Source organism: Syngnathus scovelli, chromosome 4 (genome assembly GCF_024217435.2).
Source record: "Syngnathus scovelli strain Florida chromosome 4, RoL_Ssco_1.2, whole genome shotgun sequence".
NCBI lineage: Eukaryota > Metazoa > Chordata > Actinopteri > Syngnathiformes > Syngnathidae > Syngnathus > Syngnathus scovelli.
In genome coordinates this window covers 15,231,844-15,252,478 of record NC_090850.1, presented here as the reverse complement: position 1 = coordinate 15,252,478, position 20,635 = coordinate 15,231,844, and positions in this window count along the sequence as shown.

Genomic DNA, 20,635 nt, shown 5'->3' with positions numbered 1-20,635 from the left:
TTAAAGCTCATTACTTCCTTTTCACATTAGTAATTCATTTGCGTGCAAATAATCAGATTTAAACTGTTGCACAGTGGAGATTTAGTTATGTTGGTGTGAAACCATAATTTCATAATGGCCATAATTCTAAAGAGGAATAAGAAAAAGGAAAAGCTTACTAGAACAACTGAACTTTATCCAGAGCCAGTCAGAGGCACTTTAAATTGTGGCACATGTGCTGACTCCCCTTTAAAGTGTTTGAATGTGACTGCTGAATTTAGAGCACAGTCACATACCTGGCTACAAGAGGGTGTGCGCACTTGTGCAACCCTATTATTTGAATGATTTTATTTTATTTTTCCTTTTAAAAATATATATTTTTTAAAACTTTAAAGTTGTGCAGTTTGGACAGCGGCGAGTAGATTTTTATAAGTCCTGTAAGTAAACAAATCCGAAAGCGAGCATGACATCGTTTTAAATGTTTCTAGGATTTTATCACCTCAGTCGCATTGTAGTCTTCCGCTGCACTGTGCCTCACATTTTAAGCCTAGCCTTCCAGCATGGTCTGATTAGTTTGCCTTGAGCCGAAGGTTAGAGTTGAATCCGTTCTTAGCCGATGATATAATGGCAAAAGAGGCTTGTTAGTATCTGCATTCTGAAACATTTTTAGCACAAAGTCAGCCTTACATGTGCAGAAATCCCCTGTGAGACAGATGAGGCGAATACTTTTATAATTAGCAACAAAGCACCCCAACAGAACACATGTGAGACGCCTGCTTTGTTCTGTTTTTCTGTTTATTTGTTACATCCGAATATCTTCACTGCTGATTAATCTTCCATGTGTTGATCATTGAAATTGTGTTCCGCAATTAAGGCGGTAAAACCCCATCCCGTGCGATTCAGCGAATAGTGTTACAAAGAAAATGGGGGAGAAAGGGGATGGGAAAAACAAGAACTCAATGGAGAGAGAGGTGGAAAGTAAGATGGGGAAATGTTGTCGGTTCTTCTGGGTGGTCCCAGTTAAGCAACGGAAAGAGAAGAAGTGGACAGGCAGATATAAACTGTAGAGCAGCTCAACGCCACAGTGGGGCAAGATGTGATCAAAAATCAAAAACATGACAAACGGCTGGAATGCGATGAATCGGTAGAAATCAGCTAACACACATCTACTGTCAAGTTTGTACATTTCTCTTGAAAAGCAAAAATAATTAAAAGGAGATCACTTTGCTGACTCAGGGTTCCCTCAGACACACACACACACATGCATACGTATCTAATAGTAAGCTCGGACAAGTAGGAAATGACACAATTTGCTCGCGATTCCAACTGTCAAACATGAGGATGTTGACCCCTCCTGAAAAGGAGCAGTGGAACCACAAAGCAATCAACCGTACACCAAAACAGGTTGGTACTGCAGCTCCTCAGCAGCAACGGTGGGAGACGCGAGGACAAGGCTGAAGTCGGGCCGGCTGTTCGGGATTTAGCAACGGTGGGGAAGGCGCGCGTCTGGCTTTGTGTTTCGGCTCGCCACGGCACGCTGGGAAGCATCGAAATTGGCAGGGAGAGGCGGGCGAGCGGAGTCTGCTGGCAGGCGCTCATCATCCCTCACCACAGGAAATCAAAGCAAACAATCAAGACCTTACATCCTGTCCTCGAGACCGCACCGTGCTCTGATGGCGACGCTTTATGTGTGCGAGCGCCTCATATTTCGCAGTTTGAGGCACGTAAATCTGTTAATACAGTCGCCTTGTGGGGACTCGAATAGCAGAGAATTTTAGGGTGGAGGCTTGGTGTCAAATGTGACTAAGTTGAGGGGAAGTCAAGGGGAAGTTAAGGGTAACTGAGGGTGAGTGAAAGGCTATGCCTTTTCACTTAACCTTGGTTGGGTTGAGAGTGAAGAATTTAGAAAAATGTACCCTGGATCAAGGGTGTTTCGAGACCCCTTGGGGTGAAGGGGGGTTCCAGGCAAGAAAAATCATGGAGCCCCCCAACACACAAACAGACACACACAAAAAACAAACTGAGTAGTAGGGGTCCGCCATTCAGGAGATTCATGAATCCTGATTTGTCTTTGCAGGGCCTACAAGGGATTCCAGTTTTGTTGATATCAGAAATCTCTTGGGGTTCCTTATGAGCCACCAGCCAGCAACAGACAAACCCTTACCCAGTCCAGTATTGAGCACTTTAGATGCTTTGGGGCCAATAATACATGAAAAAAAGTTAGGCAAACAAATTAGGTAAAAGTTAACAATTAGTTTGGGATAAGTTAAAGGGAAGTAAAGGGTGAGACAATATGACGTGCAAGCAAACAGCAAAGTCTTTAAGTGTAAGCTGAGGGTGAGTCAGGGGTCTATCAAAGGTAAGCCAAGGTTACGTAGGTCAACCAGGTTAAGGGTGACTCAAGGGTATCATTAGCGTGGTCAGGGGTTTAGAAAGTCACACCGAGACACACAAGTGGAGGAAATAAAAATCTAAAATGCAAACTGTAAGATGAGGGCAATTAAAGGGTATGTTAGGGTAAAGTGAAAAAATACTCAAAAGGGCAAGAACCTGTGGTGGATATTGTTATTTCAGCATGCGGGTTTATAATAAAACAGATATCGGGTATTAAACCGTCAATGGCATCGTTTAATCAGCGCTCCTATTCCACTTCTCATCCTCTCATCCTAATCCACTTCCCGTGGCCGTGAATCCAGTCCTCCATCCCTTCCCCTCTCAGGTTACCATGCGTCACTGGTCCAGACAAGCTGGGGATTCTTTCAACGAGCAAATTACAGGCAATTAGGAGCTAAAGGATAACGTTTAGCATGCAGGAGAGGGCCAAAGTAAGAGGGGATGGTGTGTATGTTTGTTTGTGTTTAGTACACACAGACCACTCAGGCAGTGGAGTCTTGGCCTCTGATACCGAGCCATCAAAATGTCTACGAGTTAGAAGTGGACTCTGCCAACATGCATTTACTGCAACACGCTTGATGATGAGATCAGGTGAATAGGGAGGAAGGAGAAAAAGGCATCATGGAGTTTGATTTCTCGAAATGTTTGAATGAGTCCAATTTATTCGGGGAGAGCATTGCGCTAAATGCACATTTGGTTTGTGTTGCATTTGAGTGGGGGTGAACTTCACCATTGCTAATGAGATGAGGTTTCATGGAAAACAAACAAACATGCTTATTTCAGCTTTTATCACGCAAATGAAGCTGTTGGTGTAAGGCAATTAATTCTTTGGGTATATGAGATTAGATGACAAGAGCAAGAGAAGATGAGTCCACAAAGGAGGCCACACTGGTCCAGACAAGCATCATCATAGCAGGCCCATCATTTTAATTGGGGCTCCATCACAAAATCAACTAAGTCAGCTCATGCCAAGTCCACTAAAAGCTGCTGCGCAAAAACATTACCCAGCTGGTTTCTCTCACTTTTTCTCACACCAAATTAGCAAAAAAGGATGAGAGACTGTTGCTTGGAGCGACTTGACTCATGTTGAGTGAAACTGGTTTGGATTAGCTCTGCGTCTTGTTTAATCTGACACTTAAAGTGCTGTGTTGCCACGCTGGCCATTGTGTGCGTGTGCTCCATTCGTTCGTGTAAACTTGGGCTCGTGCACGTACCTGCTGCCTCGCTGCTGACCGGGAATGCCGGGAATGCTCCGGACTCTCAACCCACTCTGTCAAACTGGCCCAGCCCACTCCGGAGGGACTCGGATGGGGAGCATTGTGGGGGGAGGTCAGCGGGAGGGGGATGAGGGAGGAGGTATAGTGACAGTTCAGTAACACTCACCAGAGACTGCCGTCCCCTCATTGCAGAGTGGCATCGCCCACCCTCAATGCCAGAAGGGAGAGTTTATTTATCTAGCTCCAGCTTTCCCTGGAAGAGGACCACCGAGAGCGGGGTCTTACCGCCATAATGCTAAAGACTCTTCTTGGTTGGATGCAAAGACAATCATTGGATGTGGAAGAAAAGTGCCAACAAAGGCTGTATGTGTTTCATATTTTGACTGAGATTTCAGTGTAATCTGTTCCATGACCACGCCTACACTATCTCAAATTATTTATATTTGATTAGAAATGCTATTTTTCTATGCACCATGGCCACCTGGGGGCAGTATAGTACAAACATGCAGATACATGAAGACGGTCACAACGAAGCTCAGTAAGCTGCAGTAAATTCCGTATTTTCTTTTCTTTGCAAGTAAGAAAGAATACATACCTGCAGCTATTGTATTTTTTTTCTGTCTACATGTGTACCAGTGACCGCATTCAAATATCTTTTGCTGAAAGGGTTAGAACACTGTGACAGATATTTGCTAGCCCTATATAAAGCTTTGAATTGTTTGTCAGAATTTGTTTCAATGTAAGGCAAAGCTATGTGGTTTAACGACAGTGTATAACTCCCTTTATTTTACTTATTGATTTTGACAATAAACACCAACTTGGAGTGATATTAAAAACGCTTGAAGCTTCATACTTGCAAGTCAGGTCACTCAAACTGTTAGTGGAAGAAGGAGTTTTGACAATATAGACAACAAATCAACACTGAAATCCTTGTACATCAGCTCATCATTCAATTCTGCTTCACTGAATAAATAAAAGGCCCAGAGAAATATTTGTTATTGAGTCACTGAAAGTGTTTCTCATCTCACAGGATATCTCCATCCGAAATCAGATCCAATCTTCCTCCCCAGCAATTATAACACTCGCCACTAATAACCCACATCTGCTCAACATCATATTTATTTTACAAGAAGGAAGCCAGTACCACTTGATTTCAGCTTTGTGCTTTTAGCGCTAAGCTTTGGCTACAGTCGACTTTGAATAAGCTTGCAAGAGTCTGACAATCAAGTGGAAGTAATTAAAGGCATTTGCAGAGGTATAAAATGACTTTTTGGCGCTAATGAAATGCCCACTGTGATTAAGTTGCATTTGTAAAATTACTAAACAGGAGGGAAATACAACTCAACAGCTAAAGGAATACATGCTTGTACTTTATTACGATTGTATGATGGACAATTTTTAAAAGTGAGCCAAAGCAAAACAACCCTAAAACACTTGGATTTTCCAGTGAAATGTCTAAAACACAGGTGCATAATCACGCTGATACAGAGTGGGAGTGAGACATTGGTGTTAAACGCCAACGATTACGCCACTGTTTTCTACACTGCCAACAGTTACACAATGTTCCTCACATATCAGTGAATTATGCATTTTTTCCACTTGGCTTACATTTGCATCACCAGGATTCACCACCCCCAAGTTCTCTCACATGTCTTGTTTCCAGAGCAGGTAAAGGAGCCACAAAAGTACTGTTTAGAATAATATGACTCAAGTTAAAGTAAAATTTCATCCTCCAAATAATTACTTGAGTAACTAAAATTACTGAGAAACTGGTGAATAACTTCTAATTAATTTTTTTTAATTGAAGCATGGATGTCAATGATTGTTCAAATCAAGATTTTGTCCAACAATATCACTTTAAGTGAAATAATAAATTAATATTGATAGAATAAGAAATTAAGGCAAATTTTGCCACAGGAAATCGTTTTGAAATAACTTTCTAAGTTCACACTCATGAAAGAGCGTAATAGGCTCACCATGGAAGAAAAAAAAAGCCAAACAAATGAATGTCTTTTTGCTGTTTGAATCACAGAATGCCAAGTGTCCGATCTCACAATTTTAAGTGTAACAAACCATCAGATTGTTCTAACAAATGGTGTGTATCCATCATTATATGCTGTCCTCCAAGTATTGCCTATCACAACAGTTTTTTCTTCAGATTTCAGAAACTACAGCATGCCACAAAGTAAAACAAACAGTGAGCAGTTCAACTGCACCACTGACTCACATTTTATTTTTTATTGACATTTTCTTGACCTCCACACCTTCAGTCGTTTTCTAATCTTTGGACTCAGCAATTTATGTGGCCACAGAGATGGTCAGTCAATGGGAAAATCCACACCGACCATATTAAAGCACAGACTGTGCGCACATACACAGTGGACCTTGCATTGCCCATGTTAAAAAATAAACACTCCCTTGCTCGTCTGAGGGACACGCTGAGCGTCGATCCAGAAATCGGCCTGCCCCCACAGGGCAGTGGCTACATGTGTGAAGCCTGGGTCCAGCCTTCCTGTCTAGACCAGTGGAGATGGGGTTAATAAAACGCTATACGCTGTCTGAACATCATGTCTTTCGTTGGCTCGTCCTTTGGTGGGCGAATTGTCACACCTCCGTAACTCACCTTTGTTACTTTTACTTACTATCCCGCCTCCGCCACCTCTTCCCACCCACATCTCTGCCCATGCTCATGCGGTCTTTTTTCCATGTAGAAGCATCATTTACGAGTAAACGGCGGTCAAAGGTTGAACGCCTCGGCCCGTCCAACTTTGTAAATATAGTGGATAGTTTTGGGACACTGAAGTTTGACTCATCATTCATTGTATTGTATCCTTTATCAATGTTTTTATTCAGGATGCACCAATGCCTTTTCTTTCAGACTAAGAACGAGTACAAGTACTTCAATTTGAGTAATGTCCGATACAGAGCACTGACACTTGAAAATTCTGTTAGATCTTGCAATTTTGATGAGAAAGTGTTACTTTTAGTCACATTATTCTTTGAAAGACAAAACAAGATTTTATGGCACCTGAAATATAATTTACTCAAATATAAAGGTTCTTCTATGTTCAGGGAGGTCATGACAAATGACAAACACAGTGTTTGCTTTTTAGGGCAATGACAACTAAGGCACTGGAAAAAAGAAAAACCTTCAACAATTTCAAGTTCTCATTTTTACACTCCCAAATGACATCTTATAAACAGGTGGGGCAAATGCGTTGACGTCATTTTTTGTAGTCAAAAATGTTACACCGCAAGTGCCAGTTAGACTGGGTTGCCAAGAATAAAAGCTAGAGCTCTATAGCTCTACTAACGCTTTCTTGGCAATGGCTCTTTTGTTTCATGAATTCATGTCAGCAATTTATTGATTTAAATGTGTGTATTTATTGGTGTGTTGGCCATACAGTAAATATTGTGGGTACTGAAACAAAATCAATTTGGTTCTATAGTATGTGGAATTAGTGTGATTGTTTTAGTTCATTTTGATAATTTCACATGACATTCCGATGTAACTCCAGGTCACTATCACGTCCCCATACAGATTCCCATTCCATTATGTTATATTTTTTTTTACAAAAATGCTTGATTGGTTAAAATGGCATTAAATTGTAACGATAGAGTGCCACCTGCTGCTCTGACATGCTCTTGACAAAATGTCTGATGTGCATTAATGAAAGTGATGTAATGTCCTGTATTTTGACACCAATGTAAATATATTTTTATTAATACACAAACACTGCAACTTACTGTGTAAAATATTTTAACACATTTTTTGTTTGAGGTCAAACACTCAGCTCAGTCTAGCCTCGGAGGATGAAATAGAGTACAAGTACAACTATGGACACGTTTCAGTACAGGCTCTTTCACGCCAAAGTAATTTGCGCTCCAAAAGCAGTATAAACGAGTCTTACTGCACTTGGCTCCGCATGTATTTATCTGTGTGAAACCAAGACTCTTCCATGGATCATCCTCACTGTCACTTTAGCTCCAGTTCAGCTGGCTAATACGTAAACACATGCTGTCACACATAGGCCCAACAGCCAAAGCTCTCCAGGCCTTCCAGCCGCCCATTCAACATCACTGCCCAGGTCGGACCACTTTGTCAGGTAAACAGGAGTTCACTGACAGCCCGGGCGCTGACAGTGAGCATGTTTTATGGCTGCATGGCTGGGCCGGGATAAACACTGTTACTGCGAGAGGCTTGCGTGCGTGTGCCCGAAAAGAAAGACGTATTATCTGTTTAAACTCCCTCGCTGCTGCTCGGCCACACAGCGGGCCCGCTGCTTATTTCACTTAAGCTTACACAATCTGGCCTTCTTCTCGTATCTGCAATACTTAACATTTTTTAGACCTTTTCAATCCTATATCAAGTGTCCACGCTTTAGTGGCACTGCTGTGTTATGGTTGTAGGCAGTTCAAATTTATATCTGGCAAAACGATAGTCCACGACGTCCGACCAGAATGGTTCTGTTGTATTTCAGTCAGTGCTACTGATGCTCAAAGAAATACCATTTATGGTTCATATTCTCTTGGGGGGAAAACTGCACACAAGTCGTGTGCTGTCTGTCAAATTAAGGCAAGTAATTCAATAAGTGTGTACATTTTATTTATACAGCACTTTTCACAGAGCACTAACAAAGTGTGTGTCATTTTAAAAATACTTTTAAAAAAATGCATAATCATGACATTTATATTTACAAAAAAAAAAAACTCCAACTCAATCAAAGCAAAGATAAATATTAATTTAAAAATACCAGTTTGTACTGAATGTTAAATTCTGTGTTCATCACTGTGTTGTGTATTTTCGACCAGTCCCTTTCAATCGTTTGCTCACACCGTTATGTGTAATGAGAGCACAGTCAAACAACCACCATGTCCCAAGCCTAAACCATAATGGAGCAGAACTTGTTTGCTTAAGACAGCGTCGCTTAAATTGAGACAGGCTCAGTGACAGTGGGTGGCTTAAACCTGGAGTTCAGCTTGTCATTACTGTATGCCTTTTAAATTCCGGTAACCCAGCCAGGATTGCAGAATGTGTGGAGTGGAGAGAGTGATTTTTGCACATATTTGATCAAAAATGCCTGCTAGAGCTTTTTCGGGAGTTTGAGCAATGGACATGAATGTTTGATTCCGGTTAGCTCAAAGCTAAACTTGAGCTGAACCGTTGACCTTTACTTTGTGGGCGGTGCTGCATCCAGCTCACTTGCGCACTGGAAGCAGCTGGCGTGTCTTCACTGCCAGCACATTAGCACACTGTAAATCCAGCTGGGGCCATGTCAGCGTGCAGGCTCCTCCTGCAGCACTGCACGCCTCACACGATCATAAGCATCCACTGAACTGGGATCAGCATTAAAATCATTTTCAGATAATCAGCCAGTATTTGTTCTATTATTGGCAATAACTTAATTCTTTTTGTATGTGAGTGATGCAATACTGAACAATTAGTGCTCATTTCAAGCTGTTTAAATTTAAACTTGTGTATTTAACAAAACACATTAAATTAATAATATTAAATGATACAAAACACTATAGACAGGCTATCTAAAGGTGAGGCAACATATGTAGACAGACAATACGATGATCATTATCAAATGAACGTAACGTCATCGTGAATCAACAATCATACAAACGGAGTGACTTTTTCTTTAACAGCTGAAAGCAGCATCCTATTTTGAAACTTATCCCAACTAGATTTGCTACATGTGACGTGAAGTTATTAGTGAACAATTCCTTTCTGTATTGCATCCCATCCACGCAGTTGGAACAAGCAAGCCGGAAACATTCTGCAACCTGTGTGGTTTTGAGGCCCAAATGCAGCTAGCTGTCTTGCACACTGATTAACCCTGAGAGTGTTTGGCCATTAGAGCGCGATCTACCAAAATCAAACCAATATGTGAACTCTATGATTAGTGTCAAATGTATTACAACGCCTTTCACTCAGAAACCAGACCTCGCAACATTCCGGCCTCGCTCCCCATATCTCTAGTACGAAATACAAATAGTCTACAGTGAAGGGAGAGAAGCACAGAAGATACAGTACACAGGGTGGGGGCTGTCAAGCAGCTATGTTGTTTTCATCAGCTAAAAAAAGTACACAATTAAGTATGTAGACCAAAAGTATGAGTTGCAAGGAAAATCGAGAGCAAAATTAAGGATGATCCCAATTTAATTCTCCTTAGCACACACTTATAGTGATGTGGTGACTGGTAAAAATAAGGGTCAACTGAAATGTCTGCTAGCTGCCAACTGCATTCAGATCAGAAGATTTTATGGCTCCCTCCCCCCAGGAGACGGCACTGTCCGGTGCAGCACAATAATCTAAATTGCAGGATCATAATTGAGATATGCTATCATGTTTCTAAGTAAGAGCCAGTTCACATGAAGGCAGAGACCAGGCAGGAAGTTGGCGATAGCAACAAATTGTTAAGAGGAAGGAAATGTTTAAGTCCAGATAGGTTTTCTGACTCTGCTCTAATATTAAGTTCATTTAAGTTGACCAAACTACATTTGTCGCTGTCCCACAGCAAATACCATCTTAATTTCCATCTACGATTGTACTTGTAATATAGATTGATGTAAATAAACCACTTTGACAACTCGGCTTCTATGAGGCACAAACATCGAACAAAAACTTTGGGCACTATTTTTCAGTTCAAGTCTGGTGTGAGGTGCGGCATAAATCTGTGCAGGGTAGACCAAGTTTTGGTATCTTCACAAACGCATGCAGCTTGTCACAGTTAAAAAAAATAAAAGGTGTTTTGGGCCACCGTGGGCATGAACACTACCCAACTCGATTGGCTGCAAGTGGAAGCATATTCTGTCATTCTCATAGTGTCTTAATTCTACAAGATTTCTAAGTATTAACTCTTGTTAGAATTTGATTGCTAAACAAAGAAGACTTGCAAGTTTTGTGAATTGACCAAATTCCCACAGCGTTCTTCTAACTACAATATCTCACTGAAGGCCTACTGGGTTGGTTGTGGAAACTTTACTGGTAAGAGATTTATCTTTGCACACTCATGCTTACTTGGCATGCATATACATGAATAAACAAAAGCTACACACATCCTTAACGCACACATACACACGTGAAGAGGAATAAATGGGAGCAATCAGCTGCCGGGTCCATGTACCAGCGTGAGGACCAGCAGCCAAGGGCTCCACTGTTTGTGTCGTTGTTAGCCGCGAGCGCACACCGCCGCCCAGGAGTGACGTGATGGGACAGCGTACGTTTCCAGTGGTGAGGTTTAACCGTGCGTGCGGACATGCTCTGAAACCTGTGGAAGAAATTCGCACCACACCTTGGCCTCCTTGTCTCCTGAGTGTCGGGAGTGCTCGGCCACACGCATCTTATCCAAACATCGGACTCGACTCCGTGAAACAGCGCACCTGGTACTTCGGCTTCTCTTTCTCGAATTTGTCGTGTGGAATTGTTTTGTATGCTTTACACTGGGCAAAATACAAGTTTCAGTAATGTTATCCTGTTTCATCTTTTTTTTATTGACCCATACGTTCTATAACTATATTTTATTCATCCATCCATTGTATGAACTGCGTTTCCTCATGAGGGTCGTGAGTATGTTGGAGCTTATCATAGTTGACTTCGGGTAGTCGGCGGGGGACACCCTGAACTGGTCGCCAGCCAATCGCAGGGTACACAGAGACGAACAACCATTTGCTTCATATCAGCAAAAATATCAGATGTCTGGTATCAGCCTGGTAGGAGCCTCTGATTAATTTGGCTGTTATTTTGTTTTTCAAAGTTGGTTACTTTCTGCTGTAATGTGGTTCCAGCAACATTTACCTTATGTGATAAATATCACCCAATTGATTATTTCTGTTTCTACAGATCTGTCATCATAGCTGAGCAATTAGTCTTCATCCTTCTGCATGTCTTTGTTTCGTGATAACGGTACTAGCACAGCTTATTTGCTGCCGCTGATTAATGACTTATGCTGTGTTGACACCGGAAGCGACGTGAGCTTGAGGCCATAGGTCGCAGGGAACTGGGGCAGGGCGTAATAACGTGCACAAAGCATTCCCCAATACAAACAGCGGAAAGCAGCAAGGTTGGGCATTCACAGGTTGTTGTTTTTTTTCAAACAGTGTGTTAATTTCATTGCGTTCATTTATAAAATGTATATGAGCCAGCATCTCGGTGGCCCGACACGGCGCTGGTATGTATCCGGAACAAGCAATATTCCGACCATACATTCAAAATAATACTGACAATCAATCAAATTTGTCAGCTCAGAAGAATAGATAAGATAGAATAAGAATAAGAATACAAACTCAACACATTCCTTAAATCCAACTGAAATAAAATTTTACTGTTTTTGAATTTCAAACTAAATATTTGATTATCATTGTAACCCAGTAAATATAATAATTGACCCAATATGGGTTATAAAAAGACAATGAGGGATTGAAATCATTATTTTTAACCCAACACCTTTTAGGTATATTCTTTTACTTATGTAACTGGGTCAAAGCCGAGTTTGGAGTATTAACTTTAGTAATATAAAACTGCATAATGGTACTTGAACTAATGTCTGCATGTTTGCTGCTCGTAAGCCCTGTTTTTACCAAGCAGAATGTTTCCAGTCATGTTGGGTCAATACTCCCGCAATAAAAGTGTCAGCATCTTTCATAAGCCACACGGGATTTTGATTGTTCCCACCACAGTGGACGTTGATTTTTGTCTGACGAGAATATGAGTGTTTCGGTACTTAATGGAGCGTGACAAGAAGCCTTCAGAGTCCAACAAACCAGCCACACATTTTGACTCACGGGCCACTCAACTGAAGCCTTTCCAGCTTTTCTCACATTGCTTCTCGTCACGTTTCGACCTTCTCGGCCACCCCTGGAACCTTCTTTTGCTCTCTGACAGAATTAGAGAGTCCTTGAACCATGGTGATCACACTTCCTGTTGCAATTACTAATAAGAAGCAGTGAATGGGCTGCACGGCAGAGGAGGAGGAGCTTTGGTGACAGCCAATGCTCAAGGAAATTGGCTGCTAAAATTTTCAATGTGAGCTGAGACCTAAATAACATGAAAATAAGGTTTTCAACATTACAAAAGGGAGTTGGTACATCAAGCTTTTGTTTGTATATTAGTTGTGTTAAATTTCATTTCAAAGGTAAATCGTGGTCATCCTCTCCTCACGCTCGTGCCAGACTTAAGCAGAGCCGTCATCTTATCCAACTTCATGGTCTTCAGGACAATTTCAGCATAAACCAGCTGTTTATTTTTGGAATGGTCTGCGTTAAATCTAATTTCTGCAGGATGGGTGCTGGGAGAACTCGGAATCCCCTGCAGCTTTGGAGGAGGAAGAGGAGATCTGTGACCCCGGGAGGTCAGCAGTCCCCTCTCCTAGGTTACAGGGGCTCCTGCGCGAGGGCTGAGCTGCAGTCAAAGGTCAGTCTGCTCCCTCATTCTACCCTGCCCTGGCGCCTGCCGGCACAGCCCTCAATTTGTAAAGCGCAACAGGGTGACCCCAGAGGGCCTCTCCTGGTTTCCCTGGCCAAACAGCACTCTTAAACACTACCAGCCTCCCTCGAATTCCCCTCTTGCCTTGTCTCCCCCAGCCCAAACTGGGACCCGAAGTCAAACACACACACACACGCACACACAAACACACGTAGACGACCTTAATAAGAGGAATTACCCCAGGCAGGGCAGCAGAGAAGAGGAGGGGGAGCAGGTATGCCGCCATCTCCGCCTCATTACTCAGTGGATTTATGTAGGATAATATACCCTGTGTGTAGTGGCGCGCTTGAACGCTTAACTTCTTGACCTTCACTGTAAAGAAGTAAATTAATAAATACAAAGCCAGGCTCCCGATAGGAAGAAATCTATGAAGCCGAATTAGCGTGGACTCTCGGATTAGCACCAAACCGACAATGCAATGATAGGTAGAGATATATCTTCACAAAAGGGTGTACTTGCCATGATCTGTGATGTGTTGACTTCATTTTTGTTTAATGTTTTCTCTTTTCACTTTTTTAATGTCTTGTCCGTCTCATTGGGTTTTTGTTTCCACCTGTTCTGTTGTATCAACCTATTGGCTCCCTTGAGCCGCTCGTCTCATGTCCAAACGCATACCCGTGTCTTACGGTTCGCTTGTATTTCGTTCTGTCTTTGTCGGTGCCTTATTTAATTTCAGTATTATAAACAAGTATATCTTCTTTCCCTTTGTGTACTGAATTTTATTATTCTGAAGTGCCTGGAGCTCGTCTTTTAGACATTTTTTACATACACATAAATGCGTTTTGCAATTCCTGCAGTCTTGGCCACCCTGCTTTGCCGTACTTGGGTCCTCCACACGCCACCGTAAAAGCCTTGAACCGTGACCTTACTCACTTTTGTTGCCAGAGGTTTGGACAATAGTGGCTGTCTTTTCAGGAGCCTTTCAAAGTCTACTGACACTATTTTGAAAAATGTCATTTCTTCAGTGTTGTACCCATGAACATATACCGTAAATTATTTACAAATATACTCTATCCAGAAGGAAAGAGTACATGATAGATGTCATAACGCATAAAGTGACAGATATTTGAAAACAAATGGTGGAGCAGCACATTATTTTGAACATGTGTAGTAAACATTTGATACGTTTTTACAGTTATTTTTAAACCTTTTTCTTAATCGATCTTGACGTTTATTAAACTCGATCGTGCCCTTAGTAACAGCAGTTGAGAAGTGGCGTCATGGAATGAAGCGTTTCCATTCATTTTAATGAGGAGCAATGATTTAAGATGGGAGTGTTTTATCTGCGAGTGTGGTCACGGAATCTCAAGGCACCATTGCATAGTGTCAATAAAGATTTCCCTTGTAGCACAAGCAAAGACTTATTCGACCTGAACGCGAACAAGCTTTTGACAGCATCACCTCAAAATGGCAACCACATGCCAGGGTGTGGTCAACAGGAGATGAAAAGGAGGCTAAGACGCGACATGGCGGTGGGTCTGAAGGTGTCCTAATCCACCCGCACCCAAAATAATGTCCCGTCATGTCCCAGACTCTGGGGGCTCTCCACGGGCTGCTGAGACTCCAAGCTTGGCTCTGATTCGGCCCAGCTGGAGGAAGCGGGCGATCAGAGTTCAGTTGGTGCAGACAGAAGTAAAGTAAACAGCCGTGGTCATTGGGCAGGCCGTTAGCAGGCCTCGGACAGATGAGCAGGGGGCCGGGAGGACCACACACATACTCGCAGAGGCAGACCACACAAGGGCCAGGGCTCAGGGGCCTATGCACGCTAACGCACGCCCCATCAACGGGGCTCCCCTGTGGGCGAAAGCACGCTGCAGGTCAGGGCGGAGCATCGTGCTGTAGAACAGTCCAACACTGGGAAGGAGATGCTAAGACACCTCGCGCATGACACACCGGCCACGGTCGTTCTCAGAGAGAAACTGACAGTCGCGATGCAGTAATCAAATTCCTTAACCCTGAAAAGATTCCAAAGTATGCTGCTCTTCCTCTGCCATAAAGTCATAAATTGCAGTTTAGAGAGTGTCTGCCGGGACCTTACAAATTCAAATTATAAGTTGTGGCATATAGGGATATTTCAAAAATGTGTTTTATGATTGTGGTTTGCAAAACAAAAAGCCCCAGCGGGGAGCGCAACCACATCGAACAAGCAAAATTGTTGTTTAATCATTGCTTTTGGATGGAGTGGCTTTTTCCTAGAGATAGAAGCCTCAGAACAAAAATACATCAGTGCAGAGGAACCCCCGAACCCGAATACCCCAAGGTCGTACAATTAAAAAATCCAGGGAAAGATACAGCTTTCAAGTCTCATTGGACTGTCCGTTCAGCAAGGGGTGAAAGACCGTGTTTTCTTTCTTTATTTTGTTTTTCTAGTCGTCGTTTTGAAAGACATCAAAAAAGAAAATTCCGGCTCCAAAAAGTGTTCCACCAATTGACTGAAAGTTCAGAGTTTTTTTTTTTTTTTCCTCCAAATGAAAATTTGATAGAACACTCAAAATGTGCTTTGGGCCATCTCAAGAAAAAATGTTTTTTTATGCCATTGGTTTATTGTATTGGATGTCCACTCACTAGAGTGAGCGTTTGCACAACATTTGTAAATACTAAGCACATTACCATATTCCGAAAAAAAAATGTAAAAAAAAAAAATCATAACAAATAACATCAAAAGATATTTTAGGAAACAGCTGAGATTTTAAGCACCGGCTTGTAGTTGAGATATCATGAGATATACAGAAAAATAAAGATGTTAGCTTTTGTCCTTCTCATGGCCTGCAGAAGATCTGAATGATACAAATTTGTGCAAAACTTGTGACGTGGAATATTCCCGATTTTTTAGAGAAAACCAAGAAACACACCGAAAGTGGGGAATTAAAACTTAAAACTTTTCAAGAAAATACATTTTGAGTATAAATGTGCATTAGAGAAATACAAACGTATGATAAGCAATAAATGCTATTTTTCCAAGTGGTTAAAATGAAGATTTTTGGAATTGGTTTTACTGAATAGGCAATTGGAAAAATGTGCAAGACATTTTGCTTTATAAAACATAATTTTTAGTTAATGTTATTTATCAAGCATTTCTACATTTTAAATGGCCCTTCAAAAGGACATCAAATTGACACAAAAAATTATGTGAAGTAAGCCGACTCCCGTTTAAAGCAATAACACTCAAGCTTCACTTTTTTTTGTTTTTGTTTTTTTTCCATACGATTTATTATTTCACTATTTACTGTTTTGAGGATTGGATTGTTTTTACTTCTTAAAAGTACAGTATTTAATTATTTTTTAAACCTAAATTTCAAGTCTGGCACCCTTAAAGAACGTAAAGTCGTTCCTAAAATGTACAGTTGGTGGCACGGTGGAACAGTTTTACCCGGCAATGGTTTATTTTAATTTCCATGATTTCCTTTGAGGAAACTATTGTGAACTCCAGAAGTTTCAGTAGAGATCGACAAGTTTCCCAGAACAGATTGCGTTCCACCTTAGAGGTTCCACTGTAATTTATTCAACACTGTCTCTCATACACACGCTGATGGCAAACACATTAACACATGAAAGCTAAACAAAAATAAATGTAGCGCACAAACACACACTCTCCCTTTCTCTCTCTCCCTCGAACCATCCGTCTCGTTCTTTATCTGGACAGTGTCAGAATGACCCATGGGAGAGGCAGCACGCGTATGTGTGTGCGTGTAGAAGTGTGTGTTTTTGACATACACATGGGTGGAGTGAGGAGTAATGCTCTCAATCACAATTACTCCCTGCTGCCACCAGTCATGTTGCCTGCCTCGGATCTCGTACACACACAGCAATGCAATGAAACGCAAGGTCAGCTTTTTCCCTGCAAATACATGATGATGTGAAGCAGAGAGGTCCGACTTTGGAGTCGGCGCTCACCTCCGATGAGGATCCGCCGCAGCTGTCGGCCGAATCGGGCCGAGCCATCTGCCCGCTTCCAGCACACACCCTTGTGTGTATCAGCACCCTGCCTCCCTCCTCTTTCATCGCTTATCTCCGCATTTAATACCGCATTTGTGATAACGTATGACAGGTAGCCGGGGCCGGATCCCTCCCCCTCTGGCCTTTATCTCATAATGGTACGAGCTGCATTCTTCCATCTAGCACATGGCTCTGCTATTCATCATATGTCCTCGTCACAAGGTGGGCAGCCTACTCCAAACGTGTTTTTCGGGCGAGATTAAGATGAGCAATAAGTGTAAGATTTGCTGCTATTAAGTGTTTTTCAACTGCAAAAAAAATGATAGTCATCAAAATAATTGAACTGTGAAGCCATTGCTGATGTTGCCGATTTCGCTGTTGTTCACACACACTTTGGGTCGGGGTCACACTTGGCAAGGACACACCCAGGGTTCAGTGTCTGGGCAGGAGGTTGGGGGTCAGGTGGGGTACAAGTGGCTGAGATTGGAGGTCAGGGATGAACATTTAAGGGGAAGGGCACCCCTCTCAAAGGCAGGAGAACTTTGTGTCAGGGTTGTGGGAAGTGTTTTGAGGGGTGGAGGGGGAAGCAGGGATTTTCAGACTTATAGCTGGACCATTCTTATCTCCTGCCAAGGAGCTGGTGAAGGTCACGCAGAGAAGTGAAATATGGCTGTCAGGTACCAGGGAAGTTTAACACAGACTCCTTCTTCCTGACCTGCCACAAGACTGTCTGGGTCCCCGACGGGTGACAGGATGGGGGTCATGCCCTGAGTAGGCTGACTAGGACGTTCTCACGCATGGACAAACTCATGCACCACAGATACACACAAACGCCACACACATATTCTCTGGCGGTGCTTTGTCACGAGTGAGCCGACTTCAGTTTTTCCTATCTATTTTTTTGTGATGGAAAGAGAGAATACAATTTAAAAATGTTAAAAATTGTTTCTGACAGTTTTGCTCAACAATTGCATATTTAAGTTCTGTGATTGAACTTTTCTTTTGTTGAATTGATTAAATAATGTCGGATGTTGTTTCTCCTGTTAAACTGTGAACATTTCAGGTTTTGACAAATGGAATTCAAGCGTGCCTTTTTTCAAAGTGATTTAGACACTTATAAAAGATGAACATGCAACGCTATTATATCATCTACACAGAAGCCTTGGTCAAAACATTTCAGAGGCATGACCTCCAATATTGACATCAGAGGCTACACTCAGGCTGACTAAAAGTTGAAGGACCTTGGCTCCGACTCCTCCATTGTTTGATGGAACAGGAGACTCGAAAGCGGTCCTTTATGAGACTCGCACGTAGGCCATTTCCCTTTAACCCCGACATCCCCAAGCTTGTCCTCTGGTTCCTCTTCGGAAGAGGAAGACCAACTGGTGGGGAAAATGTGAAAGCGGTAGTCAAACTTGAGACTCATTGGCCAACAAGGGCCAGCAATAAAAAGAGCTCATCATAAAACTTAATAATAATGCATATAAACGGGAATGATAATGACTGTAAACATGCATAATTATACAGCATTACTGCATATGACTGGCCAACATAATAGTGGCTCTTATTTTACTTATGTGACAATGACAATAAAATATGATTTAACAAATATTAATATTTATTGCTGTTACTATTATTATTATTATTATTATTATTATTATTATTATTATTATTATTATTATTATTATTATTATTATTATAGAATGCATTTGCTCAATACAGTGAAGATTGGTCCCCCGTCACCCACTTGTATTAATATTTTAACAAATAGGGTATTTGTGGACTTTTCCCCTCTCTGAATAAGGCTTCATTTGAATTTAGCCCAACATCCTGAGCTCTACAAGTGAGTTTCTTGTTGATAATGTCAATTATTGTTGTATGAATTTTATTGTTTTTCCGGCCTTTAATTTCCATCTAATTTTCAAAATTCTAGACAATGAATTTTTTAATCTATGTAATTTATATTATAATTTGTGTTAATGCTTTCAGCCCACAAATTGAAAGCACAGCGACGAGTAACACCATCCAGGTTTCACTGCGGATCCTTTTTCTTTTTCTCAGTGAATTTCTCTGTCTAGTTCACAACCTAGGCGATTTGCACGGTTTATGACCGACACATGACGCATGAAACCTTTACAGTCTGTGCTCAAAATAGCACCCACGCTGGAACGGTGACACATCTGGCCTGGTTACAGTATTAAAAACACAAATGGGACTTTTTACGTATAATTGAGTTGTATAAGTGTTATTTTCTTTGAACTGAGTGAGAAGGACTGAATTTTTCGAATACAGATAACATTGTCATCATGAAGCGAGGTAATTTCATAAAGAAATCATTCAAACAATAATGCTAATATTTACATTCAGCTGTTGCTGCTTGATGAATGGTAGATGCATGGTATACTAATGGTAGCTAAGCGGAAGAATCAGCAAATTTTCTACACTGTTTATTCTGTTTAGCGTCACAAGGTGAATTGAATTCCAAGAAAATATAGGGGAAATCCAAATCAAAGTACAGTGACTGTTCAGTTATATTTAAATTTTAAGTACAATACATTTGCATTTAATAACTAACTGCATTAAATTCTCTTTACCAGTTTTATATTCATCTATATTTCAGTGCAGAAATAATGTTTAAACTGTGAATAAGCGGACCGCATCTTACAATAAAATTAAATTTACTTTTTAGGGAATAAAACCGCTGCCTCGTGTTTGATGGACACCCCGGCCTGCTACAGAGCTGGATTCTAATGTTCGTCATGGTGGTGGTACTTGGTTTAAAAGGTTTTAGAACAGCTCTTAGAGATCTTTGTGTTTTGAGAGAAAAGTTGAGAATGACAAATCTATAAATTATAGTGAAGCCACATATAATTATTAACATGACCAATATTATACTCAAGTGCTGATAACCAACATACCATTTATTGTTGGTTTGTTTATTCACTAGACTAGAGAAAACACTGGGTGTGAAGGTCTTGCTGATAAACCCCTCTAGAGGGCGTTAACATACTTTAAGGGGCTGTGCTTTTGTGCACACTTTGTAGTTCATATTTCTAATTATATGAATATCCAAATTAATTTATTATAACTGATCTGTAGCTTGTTATTTTCACCACAGACTTAAACAGTCATCTGTGGATTAAAAAGCATAAAATATTGCTTTAATGAGGAGCAAGCATTACATCTCACACTCATTCAATGACCGAGTCACCGTTCAGAGACACTTTAGTGTGTCTGTTGGCCTTTCACATATTTTCACATATCTGCTGCACTAAATGCTCATAATTGATGCATCTGTCTGTCAACTTGCAGCACATGATTGCGCTAAAATGGTCCTGTGAAGAGAGAAGGCGGGTTGGGCATGGGTGGTGGTGGAGACATGGGGGCAAGAGTCTCACAGAGCCCTTATATCTAATGATTTGGGGTCTCGGGGTCCCGAGCTTTTTGGCTGTGTGGTCTTGAGCAGACACAGCGGACTCAGTGAAAGGCAGCCCCCCCTCTGGGACAGAAACAACATTCAGTCTGCAGATCAAATGGTAGCAAAACACTGAGGTCCACATCAGATCTCAGCACGGCACAAAAGAGCTGTTATGTCACTCAATATCGGACAGAACAAGCT